The sequence below is a fragment of the Lactuca virosa genome, chromosome 2 (genome assembly GCF_052849685.1).
Source record: "Lactuca virosa cultivar CGN04683 chromosome 2, Lactuca_virosa_CGN04683_v6, whole genome shotgun sequence".
NCBI lineage: Eukaryota > Viridiplantae > Streptophyta > Magnoliopsida > Asterales > Asteraceae > Lactuca > Lactuca virosa.
In genome coordinates, this window is record NC_136427.1 from 270474022 (window position 1) to 270486139 (window position 12118).

Here is a 12118-nt window from a genome sequence, read left to right on the forward strand (position 1 = left end):
AATAAGATCTTTACACATAATTCTTCACTGATTTAGGGGTATTTCTTCCCAATTTTTGTGAGATGTTTCCGATTTGGGGTACCGCTTCTCCTGCCTTTCCCCATATCCATTCAAGATACATTTTTGTTGTTTGTTGATGTTCATCTAAATCTAACACAAACGAAGAAACATAGGTTCCATTTTTTCTGCCCGTTCTTAAGTTCCTATTTCAGACTAGATCTATCGACCCCAATCTTTAACTTCTTTCTTCATTCCGTTTCTGTGATAATGAGATGAAGAACAATTGATTTCATTTCGCTGCTCTTCCAGTTTGGGTCTTATTAAACAGTGGTTCAGGTTTCGTTGGTAATTATCTAAGCCCTAATTGCTGTTATGATATCGAGTTTGGAAACGAATTCCGCACAACAAAATTGAATATTGGTTATTTTTACAAATCACCTAAATCTTTATATATTATTTTAAGATAATGTTGTTTTTTGTTCCTTTTGTATCTATCTCCCCTATTCCCCTGTCTTGAATCGTCGTGCTTAAAATCTAAACAAAACCGATTTTTAAAAAATCAAAACTCAGGTATGGAGTCTTTTTTCATAAAAGTTGTTGACATGTTTGATAATTAGTGTTGATGATTTGTTATCATCAATGGTATTTAAGTGTAATATTTAAGTGTAATAGGATTAGTTTGTTGATCAAAAATGATCTTGATAAATATTAAAGACAAAACTGTAATTTTGGTCCCTCTGGTTAGCAAAAATATGTGGATGGAGTCCAAAATTTTTCCAACTTGCACCACTAGTCCAAAATCAGAAGTTTTTTGTGGTTTTAGTCCCTCAAAAAGTTGAAAGGACTATTTTACCCTTTTAATTTATTTTTTAATTTTTTGTATTTGTTTTAACACCCTTTTAATTTAAAAATAATACAAAAAACAAGAATTAGCCCACCCTACCCTCACCCACCGTATCCCTACCCCTCCCCCTCTCGCTCTCCCTCTCTCTCTCTCTCTTCATCTTCTTCTTCCTTACTGCTCTATTTTACACCATTCTCACAGTTTTTTTTAACCAAGCCATACTAGTTACAGAGAAAAGATCAAACACACCTAAAACATAGAAGCTCAAACACACTAGAAATAGAGAAGCTCAAACACACATACACAGTGTAAGAACTTCATCACTGAAGTGTTTGAAGGATTAGAGAGAGGGATCTAACCTAGAAATATAAATACCATGAAAATTTGGAATGAAGAAAACAAAACATTGATGCTGATTACAAATCGAAGAAAATATGGATTTGTACTCAACGGGACCCACCACCCTTCTGTGGCTGTGAGGTTTCTTTGATTTGAGGAACATATGATGAATCTAGGATGAAAGCAAGAATAAGATCATAGGATGAATTAGGTATGAAGCTTTAGTTTGAGGCTAAGTCGTTGAAATTCTCTTATCATTCAAACCTGCAACATAAAATCGAAGGCAAAAGGGTGATTTTTGTAGTCTTGTACTTTCACTCCTCACTCTCCAACCTTCTCTAATGGAGGAAATTGGATTTCCTCTCCTCTGTGTTATTTTCACTTTATCACTCCCATCCATTCTTTCTGGTAGCAACTTAACCACTCCACCGGATGGATAAATCTCAATTCAAACCCAAAACAACCCATTTTTGAAAGAATACTCTGTTAGTCATCATCATTCATCAAGACCCAAAACAACCCATTTTTGAAAGAAACAAGAAAGATGTTTACAGGTGGAGCTCGAGACATGGACCTCACAGCAGGTGGGAGGCTTTTTGGCGAGCATGGGTGATTTTAACGTGCAGTAGAGGTGAATCTATGGTGGAGATGGTGAAATTTGGTGGTTTTGGTTTTTCTTGGGGATGAGAGAGAGAGAGAGAGAGAGAGAGAGAGAGAGAGAGAGAGAGAGAGAGAGATAGAGAAAAGAAGGGGAAGAGGGAATAGGGTAACTAGGTAGTGGGGTTGGGAGGTTTGTTGTTTCTTTTTTATTTTTAAACTATAGAAATGGTAAAAGAAATAAAAAAATGTAAAAAACAAATTAAAAGGGTATAATAGTCTTTTTATGTTTGATAGGGACCGTAACCTCAAAAAAATCTGATTTTGGACCAATGGTGCAAGTTGAAAAGATTTTGGACTCCATCCACATTTTTTGGTAAACCACAGGGACCAAATTTGCAGTTTTGTCAATATTAAACAAGTAAGGGAGGTGTGGAGTGCACACTTGTTTAAGTTTGATCAAGTTTTCAAAGTACATTGTCCTTTAGGGGCGAAGCCCCTAAACTAACGGGGGTTCGGGGGCAGCGCCCCTAGGAGCGGGGTCCAAGCGGGATCCAAGGGGTAGAGCCCCTGGCTGGGGAAATGTTGCAACGGTCATATGACAGTTTTCAGACAGAGATCATAAATCGGTTTTCGGTCTCATTTTCTGGTACATACAAAATCATATCATAAAAACACTCTCTGTTCTTGTCTCTTTGAGTCTTATCCGATTAAAAAAGATTAGGAGTACCACCCAAATACTTTAATCTGAAAGTGTTAAACACGATTCTCAGAATTTCCAAGCCTTTTTATACCCCTAATTTCTCACAAAGATTAAAGTATTCCTGTGATCATGGCAAGTGGTGATTTTGTGAAGGAAATGACAAGCAAGTTTTGTAAGTTGGTGATGTTTGAAGGCCAAGACTTTCGTAGATAGAAGAAGAAGATGAAGTTCCTCTTGACCAGTCTAAAAGTGGTATATGTTATGAGTACACCCATGCCAGAATTTGCTAAAGATGAAACTTTGGAGGCAGCAAGGAGGAGATTAAAGTGGGACAATGATGACTACATATGTCGTGGTCATATTCTCAATGGTATGTCTGACTCTCTTTTTGATATCTATCAAAATGTCAAATCTACAAAAGAACAGTAGGATTCTCTTGAATCCAAGTACATAACTGAAGATGATTCTAATAAGAAGTTTATCGTTGGTAACTTAATGGGTTACAAGATGGTTGACTCCAGGCCTGTTATGGAACAATTCCATGAAATGTTAAGGATCATGAGACAGTTTGCTCAACACAATCCAAAAATGGATGTGTAACGGCCCAATTTTCAAAAGAAAATTTTCATTTTTAATTAGCCAAAACACTTTTCCATAAACCATAAAATCTCAAAACAATTGTTTTCAAATTCGTTACAATAACAATTGTTTTCAAATTCGTTACAATAACAATTTTATTTCAAAACATCAGTGTGTCCCATCAAAACGCTTGAGAGAGAGTGCACGCCACGCCATCAAGCATTGCCCTTGCCCTTGGGCTCAGATGTACCTGAAACAAATCCACAAACTGTAAGCTAATGCTTAGGAGTTCCCCAGAGCATACCCCACACACAATCCACATAACACATATCACATTAGCTATAAAAGCTACATATATCACATAAGCCATGCATACAAACATATAAGGATGTCATGGGATCCCCCACATGGTCTTATACCAAAGTTCCATGGGCTCCCCCATGGTCTTTAACTGACAAGCCATGGGATCCCCCACATGGTCTTTTATCTGACTGCCATGGGCTCCCCCATGGTCTTTAACTAACAAGCCATGGGCTCCCCCACATGGTCTTATATCCAAGTGCCATGGGATCCCCCCATGGTCTTCCCTGCAAGTATCATATAGTCACTAGCATACCACTTAGCATATAGCTAACTATCATACCACATATCTCTACTTCACTAGTGTACCACATATCACAAAATGGGCTGATCTTGGTTCCGTTAGACCCATTGGTATGATGAGGAGACTCACCTCTCGAATGCTGAACTGACAAGCTAAGCTCAGATAATTCCCACGCACTGCTCCAACTCAACTGCCTATAATCATCATGTGATTAACTTGTCACAATCCCGTAATACCATAAATACCCTTAAAGTCAACCCTAGTCAAAGTTAAGGTCAACAGTCCATGTTGAACTCAACTCGTCGAGTGCATCCAACAACTCGTTGAGTTCCTCCCGAGTCCATTCCACTGAATCCTGAGTCAACTCGCCGAGTCACCTAAGTGACTCGTCGAGTTCATCCAATGTCCAGAAAACCAAAAGTTCATTCAGACCAACACTCTAATCCTTCACTGCCCTCATTCAGAAACTCGAAAACGGGTAAACCCTACCCCGACTCGTCGAGTCGACTAAGGGACTCGACGAGTTCCTTCAGTCCTTTTTTGTTTAGTCCTTTCCAGTTGCATCTAAGGTCCCAAACTTCAGATCCAACCTCCCCTAGTGCAGATACCACGTAAAGTTGCAAACTTTACGTGCATGCAAGGCCTCCCAAGGCTATAACATCAAAACTAAGCTTCCTACAAGGTTTTAGTGCATGGAAAGGGCCTAAGCTGGATAAAGTGAGCAACTTTATATCATTGAGGACCTAGAGATGTCCAGATCTGGAACCATATCCTTGCGATAAGTCCAAGTCCGAGTATGACCCCATTTTGCACCAAAAGTGACCATATTATTCCATAAAATGAGATATAAGTAAATAGAGATCAAGGTAGCAACTTTTTACCTCTAAATGGATGCTAACAACAAGTAGATGCCAGAACCAAAGTCTTCTCCTCTCTTCAATATCCTCAACCTTCATGTTTCCTTCTCAAAAGCACAAGTTCCACTCTCCAAGGCTCACACACAGTCAAGAAAGCACCAAAATGCGGCTAGGGTTTCTTTCTGGACTATAAGAACGATGAAAGAGGCTACAAATGAGCCATAAGTTCTTTAAATAGGGTACAAACCCCTGAAAATTAGGGTTTCTCTTTATAGTGCCTACTCGTCGAGTCAGTTCCTCCGACTTGTCGAGTAGGTCTGAAGTTCCGCGTCCTCATAGTAACTTCTACTCGATGAGTTGGAGCTCCCCAACTCGTCGAGTCCATGCACAAAACCCTAAAAATTAGATAAATTAAATAATACCTGGAGCATGTGTTACAAATCTCCCCACTTGAACTAGACTTCATCCTCGAAGTCTGCTGACCCAAATAAGTCCTGGTAGTGATCTCGCATCTCATCCTCCAGCTCCCATGTCAATTCGGAGCCCCTTCGGTGCTGCCATTGCTCCTTTACTAACTTCACCTCCTTGTTTCAAAGAACCTTGGTCTTCCTATCTAGAATCACAACAGGCCTCTCAATGTAGTTTAGGATCTCATCCACCTGAATGTCGTCCAAGGAAACGACAGTGGCCTCGTCTGTGACACACTTCCGAAGCTGACACATGGAAGGTGTTGTGAATCTGGCTAAGCTCATCCGGCAGATCCAAACGATAGGCCACCTCGCCCACCCGGGTCGTAATCCTGAACGGTCCAATATATCGGGGCCCCAACTTGCCTCTCTTCCGAAACCCGATGACTCCCTTCCATGGCGACACCTTTAGTAACACAAAGTCCCCCACCTGGAACTCAAGATCCGATCGCCGCTGGTCATCATAGCTTCTTCTGACGGCTCTGTGCGACTCGTAGCCTGTCACACACCTTTTGAATCAACTCGGTAGTCTTGAGCACCACCTCGGTGCTCCCCATGACCCGGTGCCCTACCTCGCCCCAACAAACAGGGGTCTTAAACCTCCGACCATACATAATCTCAAATGGTGGTCAGTCAATACTAGAATGATAACTATTATTGTATGAAAGCTCTGCTAGCGGAAGGTATGTATCCCAACTCCCTCCAAAATCCAACACACATGCCCGAATCATATCCTCAAGTGTCTGGATCATCCTATCACTCTAGCCATCTGTCAGAGGGTGGTACGCCGTGCTAAAATACAATTGAGTGCCCAGTTCCTCGTGGAACTTCTTCCAAAATCTAGATGTAAATTGAACATCTCTGTCAGAGACTACCGACACTGGCACCCCGTGTCTAGCCACTACCTCTCGCACATAAATATCCACCGACTTCTCAGCGGATATACTCTCAGAGATCGGAATAAAGTGGGAATTCTTCGTTAACATGTCCACAATCACTCATATGGCATCCACACCCCTCACTGTCCTCGGTAACTTCATGATGAAGTCCATAGTGATCTCCTCCCACTTCCACATGGGAATGGGTAGCGGTTGAACCTTGCCATGATGCCGCTGATACTCGGCCTTGACCTTCCTGCAGGTCAAGCACCGCTCCACGAACCAAGCGATCTCCCGCTTCATGCAGGGCCACCAATAGCTCAGTCTCAGGTCTCTATACATTTTCGTAGCCCCCGGATGTATAGAGAACCTGGACTTGTGTGCCTCCTCCAATATCTTCTGTCTCACTCCTCCACTCACCGGTACCCACACTCGGCCACACTGTGTCAGGAGACCTCGGCTATCCCGAACAAACAAGGGATATTGTCCCCGAATCAGCTCTATCTTCCAATTCTCTTTCTTCACACGCTCGACCTGAGCCTCCTTGATCATATCAAACAATGGAGAGATCACCGTCATCCTCAAACAAACGTTCCCAATCGGGGAACCTGCCGCCTTGTGGCTCAAAGCATCAGCCACCACGTTGGCCTTCCCTGGATGGTATAAGATCTCACAATCATAGTTCTTCAGCACGTCCAACCACCTCCTCTGCCCCATGTTGAGGTTCTGCTGATCCATCAAATACTTCAAAATCTTGTGATCAGTATAAATAGTGCACCGTACTCCATACAAGTAGTGCCTCCAAATCTTGAGGGCAAACACCACTGCCCCCAATTCCAGGTCGTGGGTGGGGTAGTTCGCCTCATGAGGCTTCAACTACCTCTGGGTGTAAGCTATCACATGCCCCCTCTGCATCAGTACCACACCTAACCATGAGATCGATGCATCACAGTACACTACCAAGTCATCCAACCCCTCAGGTAGTACTAGAATCGGAGCCTCACATAACCTCTGTCTCAGGGTCTCAAAAGCCAACGGCTGATCCGTGCCCCATCAAAATGTCACATTCTTCTTGGTCAAGCGGGTCAAAGGCACAACAACCTTGGAGAAATCCTGGATGAATCTCTAATAATAGCCTGCTAAACCCAAGAAGCTACGAATCTCGGATGCGTTCTTCGGTATTTCCCACCGCATCACAGCCTCAACCTTGGCCGGATCAACCGAAATACCCTCCTGGTTGATGATGTGCCCCAAAAACTGCACCTCACGCAGCCAAAAATCACACTTTCAGAACTTGGCATAAAGCCTTTCCATTCTCAGTGCTCCAATACCTCCCTCAAATGTTGCTCATGCTGCTCCTTGGTCTTAGAATAGACCAAGATATCATCAATAAAAACGATCACCGACCGATCCAGCATCGGTCTACACACTCTGTTTATGAGATCTATGAACACTGTTGGGGCATTGGTGAGCCCAAATGGCATCAACAGAAACTCATAGTGCCCACACCGAGTCCTGAAAGCTGTCTTCGGTATATCCTCATCCCGAATCCTCATCTGATGGTATCCCGACCGAAGATCAATCTTGGAAAACCAAGACACCCTCTGCAGCTGATCACATAAATCATCGATCCTCGGTAACGGATAACGGTTCTTCACCGTTAGTTTGTTCAGCTCTCGATAATCAGTACACATCCTGTGTGACATATCCTTCTTTTTCACGAACAGGATCGGAGCTCCCTACGGGGAACTGCTCGGTCGGATAAACCCTCGGTCTAGCAGCTCCTGAAACTGCGTAGATAGCTCCTGCATCTCGGGCGGAGCCGGCCGGTACGGTGCCTTTGCTATCGGATCGGCACCCGACACTAAATCGATGCGAAACTCCACCTGCCTCTCCGGAGGCACTCCAACTAAATCCTCGGGAAAGACAACTCGAAACTCCCGCACCACCGGTACACTGCCCAAATCCGTCGTGGTCTCAACCCTCGTATCTGAGATATATGTCAGAAATCTCGTACAACCCTGCTGCAGAAATCTCCTAGCTCTCGCAGTTGAACAGAGGGTTGGCCCCTGCGAAGCCTTCTCTCCATGAATAACCAGTTCTCCCCCACTTGGGGTTCGAACCCTCACCAACTGGCGCTCACAATCTATCATGGCCCCGTTGGCCCCCAACCAGTCCATCCTAACAATCATCTTCAGTCCTCGCAACGGTATCGGGACTAGATCAACACGAAACCTCTCTCCAAGAACATTCAGGACACAATCCCGATACACTGTCGCAACACTCACAATACGGTCATCTGTAATATCCACCTTAAGCAGGGAATCCAAAGTTCCCGGCGCATCCCGAAACTTCTTGCTAAGCGCAAGAGACACAAACGATCGGGTAGCTCCCAAATCGAATAAAACGTGAGCCGACATACCATTGACCAAAAAGGTCCCTATACATAAGCATAATATACATATAAGCAATGCAATAAATCTAGAGCAGGAAGATAAAATACATACCATCCACAACGTCTGGTGCTGCCCGAGCCTCCTCGGTAGTCAACTGAAATGCGTGACTCTTCACCACTGGGGCATCCGCCTTAGCAGGGCGGCCATCAGTAATCCTCATTGTGGCGGGCGCAGGCGCCGCCACTGCTTCTCCTCCTCCCTGCAACCTTGGATAATCGGCCTTTTTATGTCCAGTCTGGTTGCAGTGGAAACAAATCACGCCCTTCTTGGGGCAATCGCTGCTCAAGTGACCTGGCTGGCCACATGCGTAACACCCTGAGCCAGCTATCCGACAAACCCGACTGTACGGTTTACCGCACTTGGCACACCGGCCACGGACCTGTTGGCCCCTACTGTAAGAATCCGAAGTCTTAGGCTTTTTAGCCTGACCTACCGCTGTCTGTGCCTTCTCAGGCTTTCGCTTGGTGCGGAAGTCCAACTCCATCTCCTGCTCATAGGCCTTCTCCACCATCTCATTCAGGGTTTTACACCCCGTAAAGCTCACAAACTCCCGGATATCATCCCTCAACATGGAATGATACCTCGTCCGCCTCATATCCTCGTCAGTAGCATACTGTGGGTTCAACAGTACTCATTCCTGAAACTTGGCGGTGATCTCCGCCTCAGTCTCGGTGGTCTGCTGGAGGTCATGAAACTCCCTCACTAGCCGTTGCACCTCGATAGGTGGTGCAAACTCCAAGTCAAATCGCCTAACAAACTCGTCCCATGTCATCTTAGCCATACCGGCTGCTCCCACCTGGCTCGTCACCTCTCCCCACCAATCCCGGGCCCGATCCCTCAGAATACATGAAGCAAATACCACCTTCGCCGCATCAGGGCATGAAATCGTGCGCTGGGCGTTCTCTATGCCCGCCACCCAGCGTCGGCTAACAATGGGGTCCCTGAACCCGAAAAACTCCGGCGCCCCGCAAGCCTTGAACTCCCAGAACGAGGAAGTTCGGGCCCCGACCTGACCCGCAACAATCTCGACTCTGAATGCCCTGAGCCTCTCCTCCATGATCTCCATCATACCCTCCTTGACTGTCCCAAAGATAACTGGGGTATCGTCAAGAATGCCCCTCGTAACCTCGACTGCGATGAGCTCACGCAGCCTCTTGTCGATGGGATCGGTACCTTCGCCCGACCCAGATCCAGATCCTGATCATGATCCCCCAGCTCCATGTCGTGTCACCACCATACTGAACTACAATACCACGAAATATAATGATCAGGATATCCGTAGAGGGGATCTTCCCACACCGGTCCTCCTTAGAGCTTTCAGATCTAACATTGGTCCGGGTACATGTCCTGTGCTTTCAGTAGTACGGGCCTAATACTACCTTCCACACCTACCTGTACCTTCCCCAAGGCTATAACTGATAACTCTAATTCGTCCCAAAACAACCCATATCTCATAGGCTACCACATAGCTCAAATCCTAGGCTATCCTAAGATTTTCTCTACCCACATCAAACCAATCATAACTGGTTGCCTTTATGCATGCAAATTATACATAGAAAATGATCAAATAGACTTTCGATGAAACATCCCAAAAATATGACCCAAAAATTTCGTTTTCAAAACATTATTAAAATCATAAACCATCCAAAGTCATAAGTAAAATCATAAGTCAAGTATCATAAAACATCATAGTGTCTGCCTCAAATCAAAATCTCATAATAAAACATCAGAGTAACTCCCAGGCTGTGACTGTGGTGTGTGCCATGCGATCATCCCGAGCTCTTCCCCTTGCTTCCGGAAGTACCTGAAACCAAAACTGAAACTGTAAGCACGAAGCTTAGTGAGCTACCCCAAACTACCACATACCATACAAATTCATATAACAAATCACATGACTCTGGGATTACTCCCAACTGCATCGGGACGAATCCCGACATCGGCTTATCCGACATCGAACTCGTGTCCGGTATCGGGCTCACCCTGGCATCCGGCCGCACCGGGCATCGGGCTCACCCCGACATCGGGCTTGCCCCGACATCAGGATCACCCCGGAACATACACAACATAACATAAACATATAACATGATCACATATACTGCATCGGGCTTGCCCGGCATCGGGCCGAAGCCCGAAACACACAATACATAACAAGTAACATGCAAGAATCACAAAGACATCAAGCATACATAACTATCTCTCGGGATCGCCCCGACATCGGACCAAGGTATGGAAACATATAAACTGCATCGGGCTAACCCCGACATCGGGCTCACCCCGGTATACTATAACTACTTAAATGGGCCGGCATTGGTGCCTTAGACCCATTCCTACTGAAGGAAAACTCACCTTTCAAACTGACTGTTGAATATCTCGTGCAAAGGTGACACCGTCTGCTGCTCCAACTACTCCCCGAATATAATGACCAAATAGACATTTAGTCAAAAACTGATGACTTTCCCATGCGTAAAATGACTATTTTACCCCTCTGATCTATTTTGGGTCGTGACCTAGGCCCACTCCTTTCTAGTCCTCACTAAGGCCCACTAAGTCCCCAAATGGCCCGACTTTCTAAATTGGGCCCAACTCTTCAAATGGGCTTTCCTCTCAAGCCCAACTAATCCTTGGGCCCTTAACAGACTTCTAAAGGCCCAGCATGGCCTATTACTGCTATGTCCAAGACCTGGCCCAAACCAAGGCCCAATAACAAAGTCTACTGACTGAGCATACGCTGAGCGTACCTCTCTGTACACTGCGCGTACTGCTGAAAAGGCTTGTACGCTGCGCGTACAAGCGTGTACGCCCAACGTACTCTCCTGTTAAGCAACTTTTTCCAAAAACTGCTTAATCCCTTAAGACGTACGTCCAAACTACAGATCCGAGTCTCATGCTTCGTCCTAACCCTTAAAGTTGATCACTTGGTGGTTTGCAACCCACCAAATGAGCCCAACACTAAAAATGACAATGAACTTCCATGGAAATGGCTAGATCTCTTGCATGGCTTCATAAAAGCCTCAATGCTTGCAACTTTATGGCCAAAGGAACTCATTGAGCTTCAAGGGTGGCAATCCTGAGCTCAAAATCGAAGTTGCATGATCAAGATCTAATCTTTGGACCTAAAAGGTCGAAATCTTAAAAAACCCTAGATCTAGACTTTAAGGAGAAAAGATATAATCTTTATACCTCCTCTTGCTGCCAAATGGTGAGCTTGTTCCAGATCCTTGAGCTCAAGGTACTCAAGGGATTCTTCTCCAACCTTTCCTTTCTTCTTCCAAGTCCTTCTTTGCCAAAATAAGCTCAAAAATTTCAAACACACACACACACACACACACAAGGAAGAGTATGAACGAGTTAGGGTTTCTCTGAGGGTGATGGACAGGTGAGGAGGCCAAAAGGGAGGCTATAATGATGTATTTATAGGTCCTAAACCCTAAAAATTAGGGTTTGTCATCTGCCCGCGTACGCTGGGCGTACCTCTTGGTACGCTGCGCATACGCACCGGCGTCCCTCGAATCTAATGGCCACTACGCCCCGCGTACGCTAGGTTACGCCCGACGTACGACTTATGGGCAGCCCATCAACTCGGACCATTTTCTAAATCCACTCAAATGGGTCCAATATCCAAGTGCTAGTCCAAAATAATTATTAACTTATATAATTTAAATAATACCTCGAGGAACGAGTGTTACAATTCACCCCCACTTGAATTAGACTTCGTCCTCGAAGTCTGCTGCTGCTGGATTCAGAAACAACTCCGGGTAGTGCTCCCTCATCTCCTCCTCGGACTCCCATGTCCA